Below are 22,236 nucleotides of genomic sequence, written 5' to 3' on the forward strand. Positions count from 1 at the left end.
AAACACGTCTTGTCGTTTCGGCAGTCGGTTTTGTTATGTCCATACTGGGCGCAGTTCTGACACGGTCTGTGGAATACTGTCTCGTGGGCTGGCTCGACTTTGTAATTACGTCCGGCTATGTTGATTCCACATAGAAGTTGGTCGGCTGTGGTCACGTCTTGTACTATGAGTCGTACCATCTGCGTCGGCTGGTTAGTCTGGGCGGAGGTTATTCTAGAGATGCGCTTGATTCCAGGGAACTTTTCCCGTAGAATCTGCAACAATTCGTCCTCCGGGATCTGGGTGCCGACATTCTTCATGACGACACTGATCTCTCGGTTTCGTGGAAGTCTTTGTCCTTGGTGAGATGGTGTATGGACGATGAAAAGTTGTGCGGACGGTCCAAAAGTTCTGGCCGGTATGGCTTTAACAAATCGTTCCGCCTCGTCAATCGTCGGGAAGGTAAGTGTCGTCGTTCCTGTAGAGTAGGCCCAGTATTGTCTCGGAGTTTCCATGTTTAAGTTGTTCTGTCTTATAAGCTTCTGGATGAACAGTGGGTTATTGTTGTCAGTCGTGTGTCTAGTGATTTTCACAGTCGTTCTGCTCTTGAGTCGTTCACTTGCGGCTGTGGTGTCTCGGTCTGGTGGTGGTGTGGGTGCAAGGGAATTCTGGGGAGCAGGTTGTGGACTGGGCTTGACCTTCTCGGCTGCCGTGGTCGAACCGGCGCTCGCGGTTGGTCGAGTCTTCTTCTTGCGCCGTGACTTGGCGTTCTGCCAGTCTTGGTCTACCTCTCCTTCGGATTCATTTGAACCTTCAGAAGAGGCAGATTCACTCGTGGTGTAAAAGTACGAGTCCTGGATGTGTTGCAGTGGAGGGGTTTCGGGTCTGGTGGGTTCAGAGGAAGGACCTTCTGAGGGCCGGTCGGGTTTCGCGGATCGGGATGGTGCAGGAGGGTCAGTCGGTAGCGTCCAAGGTCCTTGTAGAGTTGCGGTCGGTGGCGCAATGTAGCGGGCTTTCTTCCCGAATTGCTTTGGGTCGGGTCTCGTAGCTTTCTGTAGTTTGAGTCGTGTCGAGAATGTGAACACTCTCGTTCTTGGTCCAAGTGTCAATGTGTCGGCTCGATGAGGAGGTTGGAGCGTCGCTAGTAAGTCTGGGTCAGCGTCTTCGACCATTACTGATCGGTTCGCCCTTTCAGACGGCCAGTTTTTTAGTTCGGTCCACGGGTCTAGTGTTGTCAATTTAGTCTGTAGCGTAGTGGTCTCATGGGAGTCAGTTGTAGGTTGGTCGAGTGTAGTCTCAGTCGTGGTGGAGTGAGTCTTCTTTTTCTTCTTTCCCTTCTTCGTAGTTGTCGGAACGATGAAAAGTTGATCGCCGTGATCGTCCGTGACGACTGCTGCGTCAGGTGGTTGTCGCGGCGGTCCGCGCCCGCCGCTGCTGCTGCTCATCTCAAGGCCAACCGGCGATGCTGTGACGCGAAGTTCTCGGAGATGCAGTGGAGCCTCTGTTGTACGTCTCTGTACCTCGTCCGTCGGCAGCTGGTCTCTCTGATCTCGACGGCGGGTCATTTTTTGGTTTATATACTAAAACCCGCGGACCAATCACATTACGGAAGGGGCGTGGCTTCTCAACGGGCGAAGACATAAATACCCCTCTTGGGGGCAGCGGGGGCATCCATCCCTCGATCGTCAGCGGAGAGCGGCAGCAGAGTTACAACAGCGAAAAGTCCGGCGACAGCGTTTTTAAGTGCGTGCGCCTGGCCGTTTACGCCGCGGTCCGCGCCCTGCGCGCTCGCTATTATTCATCATCTGTGTTTGTTTGGACTCTGTTTTTCAAGCTTAAACTAGTTAAATAACCGGCAGTGAACATGTGTGTTACAAGAATTTGTGCCTAAACATCAGATAATCACTAATAAATAGCCACTCCAACCTAAATCTACGTGTGAACAGTGCAAGTGCAGTGTAATTGTGAATTGTGCAGTGCCAGTGCTAGTGTTTGTGATCTTGTGCATGCTTAGTCGTGGCATTATAGTATTGTTCCTCCCAGCTAACCATGAAACACGATTCCCACTCATCCCTCCCCTCTTCCCCCGCACTCTCATCAGAGGATGATTCTCCTAGCTCCATCTCTCAACCCAAACCAAGCAATCAATCTAAACGCACACTCAAACGCAAGAAAAACGTCCTCTCCGAATCCAAAACTATCATCACCCCACAGAATCCAACTAAAACCTCGAAATCCATCCCGAAAAAATCTACAGTACTTGATACCAATTGCAATAATGACACATTTGCTGACCTAAATATCCTTCCCACTGAAATATCAAACAGAACTGTAATCATAAGCAACTGCCTTCCTCATCTCCTCACCTCTATCCCAATCCCCGACGACTACACGTATGACATCACGGCAATCAATGAAACGGACAGAGTAGTGACTTTCCCGAGCAGAAAAATTCTCACTATCTTCACTAACAAATATCCCTCAACCCATTTCGGACCCCACGCTACCTACTCCCTTCCACCCAACTCCTCCAAACCAGCACCATGGGCGAAGGAAATCTGCCGAGCCCAACAATCACCCCAGCAAAATTCACCACCCCCAAACAAGGCCCACTCAAACAACGCACAATCTCATATCCATAATCATGAAGGTGGCACCACTACAAAACAACCCTCCCCCTTCCCTGAATCATCAGAAGACGATGATTGGAAAATAGCCAGTAACAGGAAGAAAAAGACAAAATACACAGTTCCATCTCCCTCCCACTACTCCCACAACCCCCACCCCTTCTTCTCAGCACCCACGACACGCTCTGAAAATAAGCAGTCATACTATAAATGGCAATAACCCTTTCTTCATTCACCATCTAATACAGGAAAAAGAGCTGATCATAGAGCAACCTAACATGTTCTGGGCACGTAGCACAACCACAACGACGCTCACCTTTGACAGCAAGGCGGATCTCGAAGCCTTTGCCAATAACATCCCCCCCTCGACATTTGGACCAAACGCAGCATACTCTATATCACAAGGACAGACACAACAACAAACCACAACCCGACAGTATGACATAAGCGTCGTCATGAAAGACGTAGCTACTACCGTTCCCCTAGACGCACTGACCGACGCACTGAACGAACAACAATACAACGTAAAACGAATCATACGCATAATCTCCGCACAAACACATAAACCCACAGACATGGTACGAATCTTTGTTGAGGATGTTGACTCATCGACTAGACTACTGACAGGTGTGAGACTATTTGGTCGCAGCTACAGAGTAGAGGCTTCCAGAGAGTTAGTGCGCCACCGACCATGCGCACGATGCGCGCTCTACGGCCATGACATCGCGACCTGCACCAACGCAGCTAGATGCTGGAAGTGTGGAATAGACCCGACGATCTGTAAACACAAACCATCTGACAACCTCAAATACTGTGCTACGTGCACAGACAGCACACACTATACAGGCCAAATGATGTGCCCCCGCTATCCGAAAGCCGTTCCTCCTACATCCACAGCTCCCACACACAGACCCATTTACACTCCCGTTAACCCAACGCCACCCATAATGAAACCGTCACAAATGCCACGCCTGTTCGGAGAGATCCCAAAACAAACAGGAACGAGTCAGCGCTCCTACGCCACAGCAACGGCTTCTCTCCCAAGCAGCCATAGCACGTGCGACATTGCAACGAAAAAACAATCCGCACACACTGGAAAGGTCTTACGCCTACCAACAAACAACACGAAAATGGCTTCCCTCCCACCCCCAAACACCACAGTAATGGATTCTCTCCCAACTCAACCAACATCCACAAACTCCATCCCCGACGAACCCACGACCTCTAACGCCCCAACAACTACAACCCATCAAAAAGATCTCCATAATCTCACCAAATGTGTGGAACAGTACATTGACGAGAAAATAAACGAACTAGAAGAAAAACTAGTCACGTTCACACTCGCTATGTTCACCACACACACACTACCCACCAAACGCCTCCACCATATTAAAATGGCAAACCAGGCGGCACGCCGAGTCCTTAAAAAGAATATCCGACACCAATTCATTAACAACCAACTCCAAATAACCCTCATCCCCTTCCGGAAAGTGACGTCACTCGTCGAAAACATGGGACTCCACAATGACAATAATAACTAAAATGGACAGATACGAAACCAGACGGAACTTGACTTTACTACACAACAATATACGTAACCTGTATAATAATCGTACCGAATTGACGCACACCATTACAGAACACAACCCCGACATAATAGCACTCAACGAGACGCACCTAAACCCGACAGATAAATTCTCACAGCGAGGTTTTACGGTATTTAGAAAAGACCGCAACCGCCGTGGAGGGGGCGTGGCCATTCTCTGTCGAGATAACCTGCCAGTCTCACTACATAAACAACCCGAAATCTACGACAACATTGAACAAGTGACAATCAAAATTGAAATTAAGAACTTCCCAGTCTACGTAACCTCGCTGTATCTTCCGCCAGGGCACCCTTTCCCCATAGATTTTTTCGACCACTTGAACACTTTTCACAAGCTAATATTACTTGGAGACCTTAACGCCAGCCATACCGAATTCGGTGATATATATATCAATGCAGCAGGGCGACGCCTAAGACGATTCTTACATAACTCTAGAATGCTACTCCTAGACGCAGGCCCCACCAGATTTCCAACATCCATAAGACAAATCAATTGGACAGCACCAGACAAAATACTAGTCTCCCCACCTATACAACGCAGAATGACGCAACTAGACGTACTCCCGCCTATGAACTCTGACCACTGCCCTATATTACTAACAATAAATACCCCGAACCACGCACCTACAACGCAGTACATTGCTAAAACCATCTTCAAGTATAACAAGGCAGACTGGGACTCATATAGGGAATACATTAATGACAAATTACCACCTCCACCTGACATCACTAATTCGAACGCTCTAATTAGAGCAGACGATCTGTTACTACAGGTTACGTTGGACGCAAGACTACGGGCCGTGCCACATAAACAATCCAGACAGCATAGACAACGGGAATTACCCCCACAAATTGTACAGTTAATAAAGACTAAGAGACGGGCCCATAGACTATACATGCGACAACACACAGATGACAATCGACGATTATATCGAAGTCTACAGCAAGACGTAAAAGACGCAATCAGACGTTACAACACATATTGCTGGACAGAAATCACCAGGAAACTAGACAATACAAGAAAAGACGACCCCACGAAATTCTGGACACTACTAAAGAAACTCAAGGGTCAATCCAGCATTAACCACCCACTAAAAGATAACAACACGCACATCTATCACACAACACAGAAACTGGACATCTTCAGAGCCCATTTACAGCAAATACACAGCATCCAAGAAAACCCACTATTCGATCAAGTACATTACAATGCAATCACTGAAAACATTAGAGAAAACAACAATCTCTATACACCCACAGAAGCCCCTGCGAACATAGAACACGACAACATACTCACCGCAAACATCACACAACAGGAAGTCACAAACAGCATAAACAGAACTAGAAACACAGCCGCAGGACCTGACACTATACAGAACATTCTCCTAAAACAATACCCACAGAAGGCCATTGAGTTTCTGACGGAAATATATCGGGCGAGCTTTCGCATGGGAATTTTGCCCCCACGTTGGAAGCACGCCCATATATTGCTCTTCCCGAAACCCGGAAAAGACCATACCGACAAGAAAAACTATAGACCAATTAGTCTGACTGCGACAGTCTGTAAAGTATTCGAAAGAATTCTTAACAGACGACTGCAACTCTACATACAAGACAACAATTTACTACCCGACACACAGGCCGGTTTCCGACAAGACACAGACATCGTAGACCAACTATTAAAGATTATGACACCAGTAGAACACGGCCTGGAAACTCGCAAGACTACGATCATGGTGGCACTGGACACACAACGTGCATTCGACTCGGTTTGGCTAGACGGACTTAGATATAAACTCACGCGACTTGCGCTACCATCACAATTCACGCGGTGGATATCTGACTTCATAAGAGATAGGACGGCCCAAATCAAAATTAATGAACATCTATCAAACGAGATAACCATTTTCAGTGGCGTCCCACAAGGCACGGTCCTTTCACCGGCCCTATTCAATCTCTATGTAGCAGATATCCCGATACCACAAGACGACAACGTTAGACTCGGACAATTCGCCGATGACGTCATATACACCTCCACATCCTATAGAATAAATATAGCGAGGCGGCACATCAACTCCACACTACAAACCTTATCAACATGGCTTGGACAGTGGAGACTTGTAGTCAATGCTGATAAATCCCAAGCCATGTTGATTAAGAAACAAAACTGTCCGTTGGGTGCTAGAGCAAGATATCCTGTCCTAATCAATAACACCCCAATTCCATACAAACGAAACATCAAATACCTAGGTGTCACCTTCAATGATAAACTTAATCTCGCAAGTCACATTCATCACCTCCGGAAAAAATTAAAATTTTCAATCCCACTTTTGTACCGCATGGCAGGCAGAGGACCCGAATACCCAGGTTGCAAACCAAAAACCACAATGATGATATATAAAACAATAATCCGCCCTTCTATCCTATATGCATCCCAACTATACACCAGGCTATCCCCTACCCATATGTCACAACTCTGTGCTACTGAAAGACGACTAGCCAGAAAAGCATTCAACCTGCCCCGGAATACCGACAACCAAACCGTATACGACGTCACCAGAATCCAACCAATTTCCCAGTATATCACAGCCAAAAACATCAAATATGTCCACAATGCCCTCGATAGACCTTTTATCCAACATATCTTCCTAAATCCTCCCAATACAAACCCCCCAACCACAGTTGACAATTTACTCCTTCAATATAGAAACCGCCCACCCTAAGAGAGAAACCCTTGCAATGTGTCATACAGCACTGGTATAAGTCCATTACGAACTACCAAAACTGTAGAACTCCCAACCCCACAGCTCCAAAATCCAACCATGTCAGCCATTATATTATAATCAATAATAACTATCCTAAATAATGCCACAGCTGCGGATGCGCCAAGATCGTGAGCCACAACTCCTTTGTCTCTCCTGCGCAAGTTGACAAAATAACAAACTCTATAGAACAAACACCCCGGCCTGAAGAGGGCACATAAGGCCCTAAAACAGGCAGTATCTCTCATTGTAGAGATACTATAACATCACCCCCCCCCCCAGCGGGGGCGACTGTATTGCGTCAACTTGGGTTGCGAGGACTAAGGAGTAAGCGATGGCACGTACGAAGCAAACTGCGCGTAAGTCCACGGGAGGCAAGGCTCCACGAAAGCAGCTGGCAACGAAGGCCGCTAGGAAGAGCGCACCGGCTACTGGAGGCGTGAAGAAACCCCATCGATACCGCCCTGGTACAGTTGCTCTTCGCGAGATCCGTCGTTACCAGAAGAGCACCGAGCTCCTCATCCGCAAGCTGCCTTTCCAGCGCTTGGTGCGTGAAATCGCTCAGGATTTCAAAACCGACCTCCGTTTCCAGAGCTCAGCCGTAATGGCCTTGCAGGAGGCAAGCGAGGCATACCTCGTCGGTCTCTTCGAGGATACCAACCTTTGCGCCATCCACGCCAAGCGCGTGACCATTATGCCCAAGGATATTCAGCTGGCTAGGCGCATCCGCGGCGAGAGGGCTTGAATTAACAAAGGTACTCCTGCCCGCAAAAAGGCCCTTTTCAGGGCCACTAGTTATTTCTCGGAAGAGCCGGTTGTACCGTACTCCAGGTCTCGTTCCTACTACCCTCAGTTCAAGGTCACCTCAATAATATAAATGGTTTCTCCCTTTCCATTCCTCACCGTATCAGCATTTTCCCACAGCCTGTTTGACAAATATCGCAATGTATCCTATAGGTTAATAAACAATTTTTTAATAGAACGATGGATAACAAAGTTTCTTAGGAAAATTAAAAAAAAATTTCACAGTTCTATAATATTGCACATTATATATATTTACCAAATTAAGGGTTAACGCCGCCGGGACGAGTGATCCTCCGTCCGACCGATCACAAGCGCCAAGGCTCAAAGTGGTCCAGAAAGCAAATCTAGCTGGACTAAAAATGTGACATATTTCCATGAAACTTCGCACTATAGTCACTACTGTATAAGAGGAGAAACTACCCCTTTATAGACGATGCGTTTTGACAAAAATTAGTGACTTGTCTCATATATAATATATTGTTTTAATGAAACTTTACACAGTACTTACATGTAGCTCGTTTATACTATATTGGATACAAAATGTGATTATGATTGTATAAGAGTAGCTACTTGTCTCCTATCTAACATTTTTTACTTTCACGAAACTATAACTGTGACTCATTATTTTCGATAGTACAGACGTGGTCTGCTTAGGAAAGGACAAGCGGAAGACTGTGACCTTTGTGACCTCGGGTGGGTATTACGATAACATTTATAACCGTCACCCTGATAAGCATCCGAGCAGCTTATTTCAAAAAGGAGTTTGAATACAAACAATTCCTTCAATCTACTACGATTATTACAATAACTGATTTCATTAATCTCCTCTCTTCTTTAGCAAAATATAAATTACCTTCAATTGGTCGATTCAGCAAACTTGTTCATAAAACTTATCGCTATTGCGTCACGTTTCGCAATTTTTCTAAAGTAAAAACAAAAACACGAACAAACGCCTACTCCTTTAACCTCATCGCTCTCTTATCTCTAGAATCCCGGGGGGTTGAGAACCTGAATTCTCTGTGGTGTGAAACAAAGCAACCCGCAGGAGCAATGACACGTTCAATTGTCCTAATAATAGAAAAAAAATTACACGTCATTTAGTGTATTCAGAACATTTTTACAGGACCGTGTAGGATATTCACTCTCCTGTCGAATAGTTTCGGCGGCTGGTAGGCGATACGCATTAATTAAAATAATACTTGCGTACCTTGTTCAGGACAGTGACTGTGCTACTTTCTTTCTTTCTTTCTTTCTTTCTTTCTTTCTTTCTTTCTTTCTTTCCTTTATTTGTAGCTTATTGATGACACCAGATGCCATAACGGAAATGCCGTGATGGTATGTTTGTTTAATATTCAAAATCAAGTGACAGACGCTATTTGACTTTGCGGTGGAGGGGATAGGGACCTGATCTCGGATGTTCCGAGAGATGCCGGCGCACAGTTGTCCAGAACGCAAAACTATGTAAGAAAATCAACTTCATCATAACCGAAGTTTAAGTAATATCTAGGCTTAAACAAAAGCTAGGCATTGTGCACAACAGCATACAAAACATCAATATCAGTAAGAGGTGGGACAAAACATGAGTTTTTTTTTTAAAGTCACGCTCTTCAGTTGATTTTTGTTCGTGGGGTCAGTGGCTGTTTTATACTGTTAAACCTTCCCTTATGGAGGTCATAGGACAAGATGTGTACTTTCATTTAATACGCGAAAAGCAATCTATAATACGTTAGCATTCATTTAATTGGCACGTTTACTGAGATTTGTGCAACTAGTTTTTTTTTTTTTTTTTTTTTTTTACGACATATTTAACAGGCTGTGCATTACAAGTAAACCTGAGTTAACTTTCAATTCTTCTACCCACACATTAATCAAATATTAAACTCTATACGGCTTAAAATTTAGCTGCTACATCCTGCAAACTTAGATGTTATATTCATCTCTTGGTGGCGCTTTACGAATTCGACAGCAGCCACTTTTCAGAGTCTGGATGAAGGAGCTTAATTTCTCCAAGAAAAATTCAACACTTCTTGAACATATAATGAACAACTAAATTATGGAGTATATCCATGAATCTAGCATTTTGTTACCAACTGCGAAAAATATGGCAGGCTAGTCATCTTTTAGGAGCATAATTTCTATTAAAACATTAAAAATTATCAGAAAAACTAATTTTTCCCTAATTCCCTAATTACACGAGCATAATTCGTTTTTGCATAGATGCGTATAAAATTTCATGGAAATATGTTACATAGGGGAGAAATTATTAACTCTGTATAAATGTAGCCTCTAAACACAAGAAGTAGATTCCCATATAAAAACCATTATCTGAATTTATGCTACCTGTAACTATACTGTGTGAAATATAATGTAAATATTTCAGTTAAGATAGAAATTATTAATTTAGTCTATAAAGCACTTCCGATACAACTCTTCACACAATAATAATAATAATAATAATAATAATAATAATAATAATAATAATAATAATAATAATAATAATAATAATAAATAATTCTGAGCTTCAGTGCAAGAACTCTTTAACCCTCACACAGCTTGTTCTGAGAAAAATCAGTATTAAAGAAATTTATACACATTAAACAAATTGTAATGCTATATGTTGTCATGTCTCTTCTATCCCTCACGTGGAAACTTAGGCTTACACAGCAGCAAGAATAAGATAACAACGTTATTATCATCTGTCCTTTTATGGCTATACAGTTTTTGCAGTGAACTACAGAATTATTAACTATTATTATTACAGACCTGTTATTTTTTTCACTTTTTTCACACACACACACACACACACACACACACACACACACACACATCTATTATACTAAACATAAACCCACAAGAGAAAACAATACTTGTATTAACTGTAAACATTTTTCTTCCTTTCTTTATTTTTAGCAGAATCCTCCATTTCACCCTTTATCTCACTAGATGCGCTTCCCGCAGACATTCTTCATTATATGTTTCACACACCACTTCGTAACACTTGCAGCGGTTGACTTTTGTTTTCTTGTCTTTTTCTCTAGGGTATATTGTACATAGTGCTCGGTATCGGTGCTCGTTCACGTGATATTTTACCTTTGTTTTTCTTGCTAACTCCTGCCAATTTTTCTGATATTTCCCGTAGTTGATTGGTCAAGTACTGCGGATTGATTCCCGGTTATAACAAACACACCTACACTACATTCCAATGATTTCTGACTCGTTACTGCACATTTTAGAAACACTGTACGAAAGCACACACAGTCTCTCGTAAATCAACAGGTTACAACAGAGACTTACACTTGCAAACGCGTGGGGATTTCAGAAAATTTCTTACTATTTCAGTACCTTTAACTGTACAACAGATTTTGTTTTCTCGAAAAAGAAAGGTCAACGTTACTATTGACAAAAGACAGAAACGTACGATTACAATACCTTTATTTTAAACAATCTTAGAGGTGGTCTGGGAATTCCTAAACTCACCACGCGACTACTTAACCCTAGACAGGTAATCATCACTGTACTCATGTTAAAGGTAAGCATTCGTAATTTTTACTACTCACATTTTAATTAACTGAAATCAACTCAATATCACACATTTAACAACTTTTACACATTTCGTAGCCATTAGTGTTCATTTAATTTTAAGTTTGTCATAAAGTCTTTACGTTCATGTTATTGTCCTATTTACAATTAGTGCAAACAACAGCGCGATGTTCTCTGCAGAACCCCTTTTTGCAAAGTCCACAAAATGTTGTCATCATTCTCCTCTTCTTTGCAGGACATTTATAGCAAACAGTACGTTCACCATCTGGCTGCATTACCTGGCATTGTTGTTGCACAGCAATGTTCAGATGTTCTTCAATTGTTGCCCGCAGAGATCGGTGTAAAGTAGGACGTGCAAAGCGGTGCTGCATCCACGGTTTTGTCAGCTCTTCACACAATTGGAAAATGAATTGTTTTCTTGATATTGTTTTCTGAGTTCTTCTAACTATAAATTATCCATGAATTTATACTTGCAATATTTAGCATGTTGTAAAATATTGCTAGTGGCCAGCGCCTCGTCTTTCTATTGCAGGAAAGATTGTGGCACATTTGACATAGTGTATCTACACCACCTTTAGTCCCATTGTAAATAATAATAATAATAATAATAATAATAATAATAATAATAATAATAATAATAATAATAATAATAATAATAAAGGCTTTACATATAACGTGTTGCTTACTGTTGTCATTGCAGTCCACGTCGGTGGGGGTGGGGGGGTTTCTTTCTCCTCCTCCTTCCTCTAGAAAGAGCAGTTACCAGGGTCTAAGGAAGTGAATGCCCTTTTCTTTCTGGGCTCATCCCTACATTTGTCTTAGCTCCTTAGGGAAAACCACGGAAAACCCTCAGGCTTGCGAATAGACTGAATGAATGAGAGGAGAAACTTTAAAGGTACGTGAAAACACGTCCATGCAAGGGAGTTGGGACTGTGAAAAATTGAATATGTGAAATCCAAGACTGTATTTGCCAGGCGAGCAAAGAAGAAGAAGAAGAAGAAAGGCTTACGTATGACGTGTGGCTTACTGTTGTCATTGCAGTCCGCGTCGGCCAGCGGTGGGAGGGGGGGGGTCAATATACCTGCACATATCAGTTCAAATTATAAAAACCTCTTAATGCTACTGCGGTACTATTCCATTGCCGAACACAATATGAAGAAATTAGCAGATCCCTGAACTGAACTCTTATTACTCTGAAATTACCGCGCAGTACAATTATAGCTATGACGCATTGCAAGCGTTAGTCACCATATCGATTTGCTAAGCAAATTTTATCCCTTTAGAGCATGTCCCCCCCCCCCTCCTCCTCCATATCAGCCAACAACATACTGGATGAAGAAGACTCCTGCAAAAGGGACGAATTAAGATTTAATTTTATTTTAATGATAGACTAACATTGCAAAGTTCCAAAATAATTTTTTGCATTCCTTCATTACACTAGTCGTACAAAATTGCGGTCGTATCTCGTACTATCTATACTAATAATAAATCTGTAGCCGAAATTTTTCTGGTAAGTTTCGATTTTCCAAAAGTAATTGGTCCTAACATATATAATTAACCACCCTGAAACCGAAAATCGCATTTTTGAAAATTTTGTTTGTATGTCTGTCTGTATGTTTGTTACCTTTTCACGCGATAATGGCTGAACCGATTTATATGAAAACTGGAATATAAATTAAGTTTGTTGTAACTTAGATTTTAGGCTATATGGCATTCGAAATACTTTATTTAAAAGGGGGGTTATAAGGGGGCCTTAATTAAATAAATCGAAATATCTCGCTTATTATTGATATTTGAGAAAAAATGTTACATAACAGATGTTCCTTTAAAAATGATTTCCGTTAAGTTTTATTTTTTTACAACATTTTGATAGGACTGATATTTAATGAGATAAATGAGTTTTAAAATTAAAATAACGCTATCTAAGACGGTGCAATGAATTAAGAACAAATGACTTCGTCTATAAGGGGCCTTGGACAACAACAATCGAAACAGGGGCCTTGGACATCAACAAACAATCGAAAGCTATTAAACATAGCCTACAGGGAATGTTTCTGTGTTTGTATGAAGTAATATCACAAGCTCGTAAATTAACTGATTTGTATAATTAGTTATTATTTCACCATTGGAAACTGTAGTTTCTCTAGATGGACATAATGCTATAATGTTATTACAGTAACGTCTGAGTAAATCGAGGACAGGTAAGATTAAAATAGCTTCTTATGCACAGAAAATTTGATAGGCTATTTTGTACATTCGTTTTCTGTATTTCTTAAAATAATATTTATGTACACGCATTTTAATCTCAGAGAATTAACGAACAACGAGAGTGTATTGATTTAGTATGCAGTAATAGTACTTTAGCTTGGCAATCCATTATTTTAATAATTCATATTTTAACTATGCTCAATTGAATCGTGTTAAAATACATAAAATATATATGCAATAAATGCAGTGCTAAAAAAAAATTGGGTAATATGCGAAGCAGATTATCTTGCGCTGTTGTAAAAGTTGTTCCATGGATCAGTCGTCCTATTTTAATTATGTAATTACTTTATATTTATTTCTAACAGGTGGAGCGGAGCGAACGGGTACGGCTAGCTAACAATAAGTGAGAACTTACAATACAACAACGACAACAACAACAACAGCTGATAATCTGAAAGGGAACATAGTAATTTGGGGTGAATTAAAATGCAGCTTCCATTCGTTTAAAATTTCTTTAAATTTTAACTAAATATTAATGTAGATATTACCTCTAAAGGTAAATGGGGGCATGTTTCACAACGCTAACAAATTACAAATTAACAATATACAATTAACAACGGAAATATTACATATGCTTGTTAACTGTGTTTCACAATGCAATCTTATTCACTTGTATGTTTTAACGAACTTTACAAAATCGGCGAAACAAACTTACAAATACGCATAATTGGTTGAACAAAATCGCCAACGACAGTTTACAAAAATCACTAAGGATCAGAGGTAAAGTAGCTGTAATTTTAGAACTATCGATGGACATGTTTATATTTTTTTATATATATTTTATTTAGATTTTGCTACATCGGCGACAACGGAGTTTCGCGGCATGCAATTGGTCGAGCATACCAATGCATTAATTAGCCTACGACTTAACTGACGAAAGTTAGCGCGAAATTCATTCAAATAATTGATAAATAATGGATTTGACCCACGTAGTTATATGCAGTTGATAGAGCAGCTAACATGTCCATCCATTAAAATCAACTTCGCTCTCTGCTGGTCCATCAGTATATTTTATTGTTTCATCCATAACCTCGCCAACATTAGGGAACCCAGCAGGAGGAGCATAAAAATCCTTTGCCCGAGTAAGCACATTCGGTGATCAATAACCCGCCTCGAGTTTTTTCAATCTTGTAACAACATCAACTACCATGTGTGAACTTTTGCACACTGTAATCTTATAAATTCCGTTCTTATCTGCTAACGCAGGGAACTGAGAGCTACTATGCAACCAATGCAGTTCTCGCTTTGTGGTTAGGGCACCACTTTTCCCTTTCAGATGTTGCATGTGATGTCCCATATCTTGTAGGAGAGATTACAGCGAAATGGGATTCGGAACGACTTCAGAATACTGCGTAAGTAATGCCGACATTGCATTATTAAGTGATTGGTTTTCGGTGCAAAGTTTTTCTTCTTTAAGTGCGAGTATTTATTAAATACGTTCCTCGTATATAAGAACTAACGCGGTATTCTGAAGTATAGCGCGGGATTCATTCGAAACCTTTCATTAATATTCGTACAATGATACGAACGTGGCCGGAAAATTCTACGTTAGGCCTAAATGCAAAATCTTCGTCTGAGTCGCTAGAACTACTCAATAACATCACAACTGCTTCAGTGTAATTCTTAATGGTACCCTGTTACTATAAAATTGATTTTATACATATGTGTTTATTTTTTTCATTCACAATTAGAAGCTATTTCAACAGGGCTACTGTAGAAAATGTGCTAACTTCACTAGTAAAGTTTAGTTTACACGTTTGTAAAATTACTCCTTCGTTGTGAAACAAACATATCACTTGTAAAGAGCGCAAAATTTCATTCGTAAAGATTTGATTTCCTTTGTACAGTCCACCTTTACAAACAAAGATTGTGAAACAGAAGTTTACAAACAGAGTTCACAATTTCCAAAGATTGTAAACTTTGTGAAACACCCCACTGGTGAATCAGCACGCCGAGCTCGATCGAAATACAACCAGTTACTATTATTTCCCTATCGTTTTTTGACATTTGATTCCGCGTCCTACCTCTTTCATTCGTTACTAACCAACAACGCCAATAGCAGAAGGTAACGCAAAAACAGTCACCGGTTCCCCGATGCATGGCTTTCTCTCTCAATGTCAACTGAGAGTTAAAAATATTCATTATAATATGCACTTTCCACTCACTCCTCAGAATGTCTTCTTTATTTTTATTTATTTATTTTTTAAGATATGTGAGCTACGTACTGTATGTCTGATGTTTTGCCATCGTACATTCAAATATTTATATTCACTGTACAGTACAGCGAACTGTTTATACTTACTGTACATGCTATAACTACTTCTCCCAACTCCGCTATTGCTATATTTCCTAAACTAAACGCTGATATTGAAATAACGCCTGGTCTGATAATGCAGTCTGTTTAAATTTCTACCGACCAAGTTCTGCCCTTCATCATGGGAAAACAACGAGCTTCTTTAAAGGATACAACTACTAGGACAGAGATATTTTCATTATGGAATTTGTACTACCCACTGAAATGTAGTAACTAATGGGATTTTAATTAGCCATATATGTACAGTATATTACATTCTTTACCTAAAATGTCTCTAACTTCTAGGGAGAGCGCGAGGTACGTTCACAATCCCCTGAATACATATTCCCTTCTTCGAGAAAACGCAGAGAAGTGAACCGTCTCATATGAATATGCTACCAGTCATAAGTTTCAATACGGAGCTGCAAGTACTTAAGAATTATCAATTACTCTACAATTATGCAGCGGCGTCATCATCCAAGCTATAGCTGGAATAGGGAAGGGAACATAATATCCCATAAGTCTTATTAGAACACGCTGGAAATAGTGACGTAAAAAAAAAAAATCGCCAACGGCACGTGGTGTTCCCAAGCGGTCACCCATCCAAGTACTGACCACGCCCAATGTTGCTTGACTTCGGTGATCGGACGAGAACCGGTATTTTCAACATGGTATGGCCGTTGCCGATGAAACTGCGTAATCTGTAGGCACTTGAGGACGATGGGATTGGGGTGCACTCGATAAAACCTGCACTCGCTCACACACACACGTAAACTGCCTGCTTAGACTCTGTACCTAAATTACCAAGCTCGTTGGATGTCATTGGGATAGATGATAAATCTATCTATCAACGGCAGTTTGGTTACGTTTCAACGTCACACACTGCTGGATTGACACGGGATTAATAAAACAGCTAGTCGGCATTCTAAGTTAAGCCACAGGTGGATTGTTGTTCAACAGCGGAGCCTCCTTTCAACCACATGGTTGTGGAACTGTAGTCGGATTTTCGACATCATTTTCATGCCATACTACGGAACTTCACACAAACTTCAATTCACTTCTTGCACCGGCGGCTACTACGAATGGACTGAAGCTCGCTACTGACTAGGGGGGGGGGGACATTTGTCTCTTGATGGATTACGTGACAGATATATAAAGTATCAGTCGTATGTTATGAACCCGAGTTTCAATAAAGATAGATTACCCGTATGTCCACAGATTCTCAGTAGTGGCCTGCGGAAGGATTATGCCCGCGGTCGACAAGTTACCTTCTAAGTTGTTTTCCCTCAACAATTAATGCTGCCAAGTGAGTAGGAATGACACCGCGCTCTCATATAAGTCGTACGAAACTATTAAGGAAACGAATTTGCCTCGTGGATCCAAGTCTCCCATGGACTGCCTATAATGTATTATCTATCCTAGAAGTGTTATCGGGGTGATTATTTAAATTTTCACTCGGTGGGAACCGCTGTTGTTCTTCATTCATCTACTCTGTTATGAATAACTTGTGGCCCTTAAAAGGGCCGGTTGCTGATTCCCTAGCAAGCACTCCCGCTTACTTGGAACTAGTGTATTTTGTGACGGCCTTGGTCCCTTCACTGACGGCGTGCTTGGCCAGCTCACCGGGTAGCAGGAGACGGACGGCTGTCTGGATCTCCCGACTGGTGATGGTCGACCGCTTGTTGTAATGCGCGAGCCGCGAAGCTTCCGCGGCGATGCGCTCGAAGATGTCGTTAACGAAGCTGTTCATGATGCTCATAGCCTTTGAACTGATTCCCGTGTCTGGGTGAACTTGTTTCAGAACCTTGTAGATGTAAATGGCGTAGCTCTCCTTCCTCTTGCGCTTCTTCTTCTTATCGCCCTTCGAAATATTCTTCTGGGCCTTGCCGGCCTTCTTGGCAGCCTTTCCGGAAGCTTTGGGGGGCATGGTGCTCGTCTGATGATGAGCCCGGAGGGAGAAAAATATTTAAGTCGCAGGGACAATGCCGTACTGCCTTCCCAGTGCGAGCCAATAGAAACAGCGCAAACGTTTGTGACTTTACGATTGGTCCGCTGTCGATTATTGACGTTGGCGTAAAAGTGAAGGTTACCGTGGGCGAGGCTCGTTCGTCAGAGTTGCATCGCAAGTGGCCGCGCTCCGCATCGTACTGTGCATCGGGTGCGGACCGTACGGGAACACGCCCGAGGCGAAAAGTGAAGGCCACCGTTTTTGCTTATAATACCTGGCGCGGACCGTACGAGAACACGCCTGAGGCGTATTTGTATACTTCAGAGAGAAACCCTTTAGTTGCGTGTTTTCTTTCCAGTGAGAACCGAAACAGTGGGTAGGTCTATTCAGTGTTCGTGTGTGTGTACTCTTCCGTAAAGATGTAGCTACGAAGGAACCTCTACAGTGTGGCCACTGAGTAGTGATCAATAGTGCGAGAGAAGCCGTACGCAAGTGACTAAACCCTCAAGACTGTGTGTTTTGTGCCATTGCCTCGAGTGAACTCTCCAATTGTCAACATCTCTAGTGTGGTGCTAGTGTACGGACCACTAGTTAATCGATCCAGATATACAGTTCTCTCCGCTTAACGATAGGACGTTACTGCGGAAATCTCCATCTAGTTGTAGCGCACCTTTTCTACAAATATTGTTCCAGTTAGAGAGAAGCCAACACAGTGTAGCATACCGAGTGTCTGACAATTTGGGCGTGTATTAAATCTTATATCACGTCAAGTGTATTCGAGTGCAAAACATTTACTATGCTTGCAGACATGTTTCACTCACTCTGCTAGTGGAAACTAAACAGTGCTCTGTGTGCTCATAGTACAAAACAATCTAACGTGCAGTGAGTGAACCAACTAAATAGTGTCAACGAAACTTTACACTCCAAATATTCTCCCTTGTCTTTTCATTTCTGGACTTAGTTTAACCTTTCCTATCTCTTTCTCCAATATATACCTCAAATGCCGCAGTGTCAATTACAGTGTTTAGTGCTACGTATTACATCTTCAACCAAATAGTGCATCATAACTCCAACACAAATCAAAAGGAGGAGCCACCATGAATAACAACAACCCTGAAAGCAGAGCAACACAACCAGCATACAAAGGTAAGGGCAGTCACAACACCTCAAAAAACCGCTCTCACTCCGCTGAGGATTTGTCAGTAAATACTCCATCCTCTGACAATCCTTTTCCCGGTCTAATACACCAGCAGTCACCGCCTGACGCTTTCACAGAATCAGAGGCGAACACAACCCTTATAATATATAATTATAGTGCCTCAGAACTCAAAAAAGTTCTAAACCAAATTCGTGTCCATGTTCGCTGGTACAAACACCATGAACACCTGCTTATTATAAATTTCCATACCCGAGCTCACCTCTCAAAATTTACACAGTACATTCCACCCTCAATTCTTGGGCCTAGTGATAAAACTCAGTACATGATTCCGGAGCAAGCGAAATTGCAAGCTCCTTGGCTCTCACAACCCGCTCAAAGACAATACAAACCAAATGCAGCTACCAAAGAAATATCTGCCCCTACCGCAAAAACTCCACTCAAAACAAATAACAGAGAACTACGATACAGACTAGAAAATCTGATATCGTCTCTGCCACTTCCCTCTCAAAGCACCACAGTACACCAAGACCTACAATCCCCCGTGTCACCAATCCAAACGAATCCTAATCTTGCCCCCAATCAAATCACGCCACTACCTTCCACATCAAATGCAAATAATAATACCACACCTGGCAAAGACATTCGAATATCACAAACGCAACCACCGCCTGCCGCAACTCAAATTGACTCACGCGTAGCTATGCGTATCAATAACCAAGATCTACACAAAAACAACCCCACCATCATATATCAAAATTGCCTAAAAATTCAAATCACACCACCTCGACAAACCTGGTCGCAAAAATTCAGTTCAACAACTCTTATTTTCGAAAACCAAGAGCACTTAGATAAATTCATCTCCTCCTACCCACCCAACACTTTCGGACCCAACGCAGAATATGCAATTAAAATTAACAGACAGAACAGAAATACGGAGAGTGCTCAATTTTACACCAAAGAAACCAATCTAGTTGCTACTGGAATCTCCCCGGAAATAGATACAGAAACAGTATCAGCTGCTATGACAAACATCAACTTAGAACACACTAGGATCACAAGAATAAGAAATAGCTACGGACCAACGCCCCTTGTTCGCATTTTCACAAAAAACCCGAACACCATATCCACACTTCTCAGCGATGGCCTCCGACTGTGGGGCAGAACATATCATTGTGAACCTCCGAAACTAGGAAAACGCCATATTCCATGCAGGAACTGTCATCAGTATCTGCATGAGAAGAAAAACTGCACAAACCCCGCAGTTTGTTTTCACTGTGGGAACATTGGCACTTCCTGTGCACATAAAGATCGACCACATCATTGCGCCACCTGTAATAGAGACGGACATTATACAGGACAGATGCACTGTCCACTATATCCACGCGAAATCCAACTCCCCGATGAACCTACCTACAGACCATTCATTAGGAAACAAAATATTGATTCGCCACTTAAACCCAGCCAAATGACACCCCCAAACCAGCCCCCGTCTCTTAACACAATAAATTTCCCATCCCTCAACTCCGTCGACAGCGACATATCCAACCTACCAAACGAAACCACCAACAGCCCCAAACACCACACATTTGCGCAGATCTTGGCAACACCACAAAAAACCGACAGAAATGATCTCCCCACCCCCCAACAAATTGCCAACTTTATAGATGAACGTATCGCCATCCACATAACCCGCATTGAAAAATACATTGACGAAAAAATCAATCAAGCCATTAATAATTTAACACAATTTATCACAGCCACAACAATAAACACAACCCCACCCTCACGACTCGAAAATACCACAGCCACTATAAATGCCACAGCCAAAAAGACCATAAATAGGAAAGTCAGCGTTGCACCTTATGGAAACAATATAGATGTAATAATCACGCCCATAGTCCAGAAAGTCCAAACTATGATAGGTGGCGCAATAGAACGAGCCCTGGCGGATTACCAATCCCTACCCTGCCCCTCAGGAAATTCACGGCACCTAGACACCACAAACAGCCTCTCACCAACAACCTAATACCACTATAATGGCGTCCATCCTACTTCGACATGACATCACGATAATTCATTGCAATATTAGACACCTGTATAACAACAGAACGGAACTCACTCACCTCATCCAAGAGCAAAAACCTGAAATTATATGTTTAAATGAAACCCACCTTCGAGACAAAGACCGCTTTACTATGAGAGACTTCACTATATATCGACGCGACAGACCTACGATAGGAGGAGGAGTTATGATTATGACTAACAAAAACTTGACAGCAACTCAAATTCCCCTACCCCTCCACCTCGACGACCAAGAATGTGTAATAATTCAAATCCACATAGGTAATTCTCGCATGCATGTGGCTTCTTTCTACTCTCCGCCAGCCAATCCACTCCCATCCACACTCCTGCGTTACCTTCACACCCTTCCAAATGTCATAATCACCACAGATATCAACGCCCACCACCCCTTCCTCCATGATAACAATCGGAACACCAAAGGCAACCACCTAGTGACGCTCTTACCCAGTCTCAACCTAGTACAAGTTCCACTCCCTGCCCCCACACGCCTACCAACTCCTACTCAACAATTTACAACTCCTGATAAAATATTCATCTCTCCCAGATTACATAACCGACTCATCAATACTTTAGTCCTTCCCCCTCTAAATTCAGACCACGCACCCATACTAATAAAACTTGCCTGCCCCTTTTACCGCTCTCAACCCGTGAACGAAGCTATATACATGCGAGATTATCGTAACGCTGATTGGCAGAAATTCAAAGATTACATATCTAATTCACTCCCTCATTTTCCAATCACGAAACACGAAGACTTAGACACCGCAGAGACTTTGTTTGTACAGGTGCTTAATGAAGCTATTCAAGACTCAATACCACAAAAACGATATACCACTGACCGTCGCCGTGCATTACCTCCAGACATCTTAAAAATCATAAAGACAAAAAGAGCAGCACACAGACTCTACATGCGCACCCATGAAGATGAAGACAGACGCCTCTACCGCTCACTGCAAGAAGATGTCAAAGACGCTATACAGAGATACGAGACGCGACGATGGGACAAATTCATTCAGAAAGTCGACAAAGACAGACTAAACGCTCCCAAGCGATTTTGGGAAACCATAAAGCGTATTAGGGGCAAGTACCAATATACTTCCCACCCATTACGCTACAGACAACAAACGATTATTGACACACCAGGCAAACTGGAAGTCTTCCGGCAGTT

At 42.3% G+C, this 22,236-nt stretch overlaps 1 non-coding gene across 1 annotated transcript; it reads right to left on the minus strand.

Moving 5' to 3' along the window:
* Positions 1-16,445: 16,445 nt before the first annotated feature.
* On the minus strand, positions 16,446-16,564 carry LOC138693883 (5S ribosomal RNA). Its single transcript, XR_011330568.1, has one exon. It is a non-coding gene; the product is annotated as a 5S ribosomal RNA (ribosomal RNA).
* Between the last annotated feature and the right edge of the window lie 5,672 nt (positions 16,565-22,236).

This window comes from Periplaneta americana, unplaced genomic scaffold (genome assembly GCF_040183065.1).
Source record: "Periplaneta americana isolate PAMFEO1 unplaced genomic scaffold, P.americana_PAMFEO1_priV1 scaffold_24, whole genome shotgun sequence".
NCBI lineage: Eukaryota > Metazoa > Arthropoda > Insecta > Blattodea > Blattidae > Periplaneta > Periplaneta americana.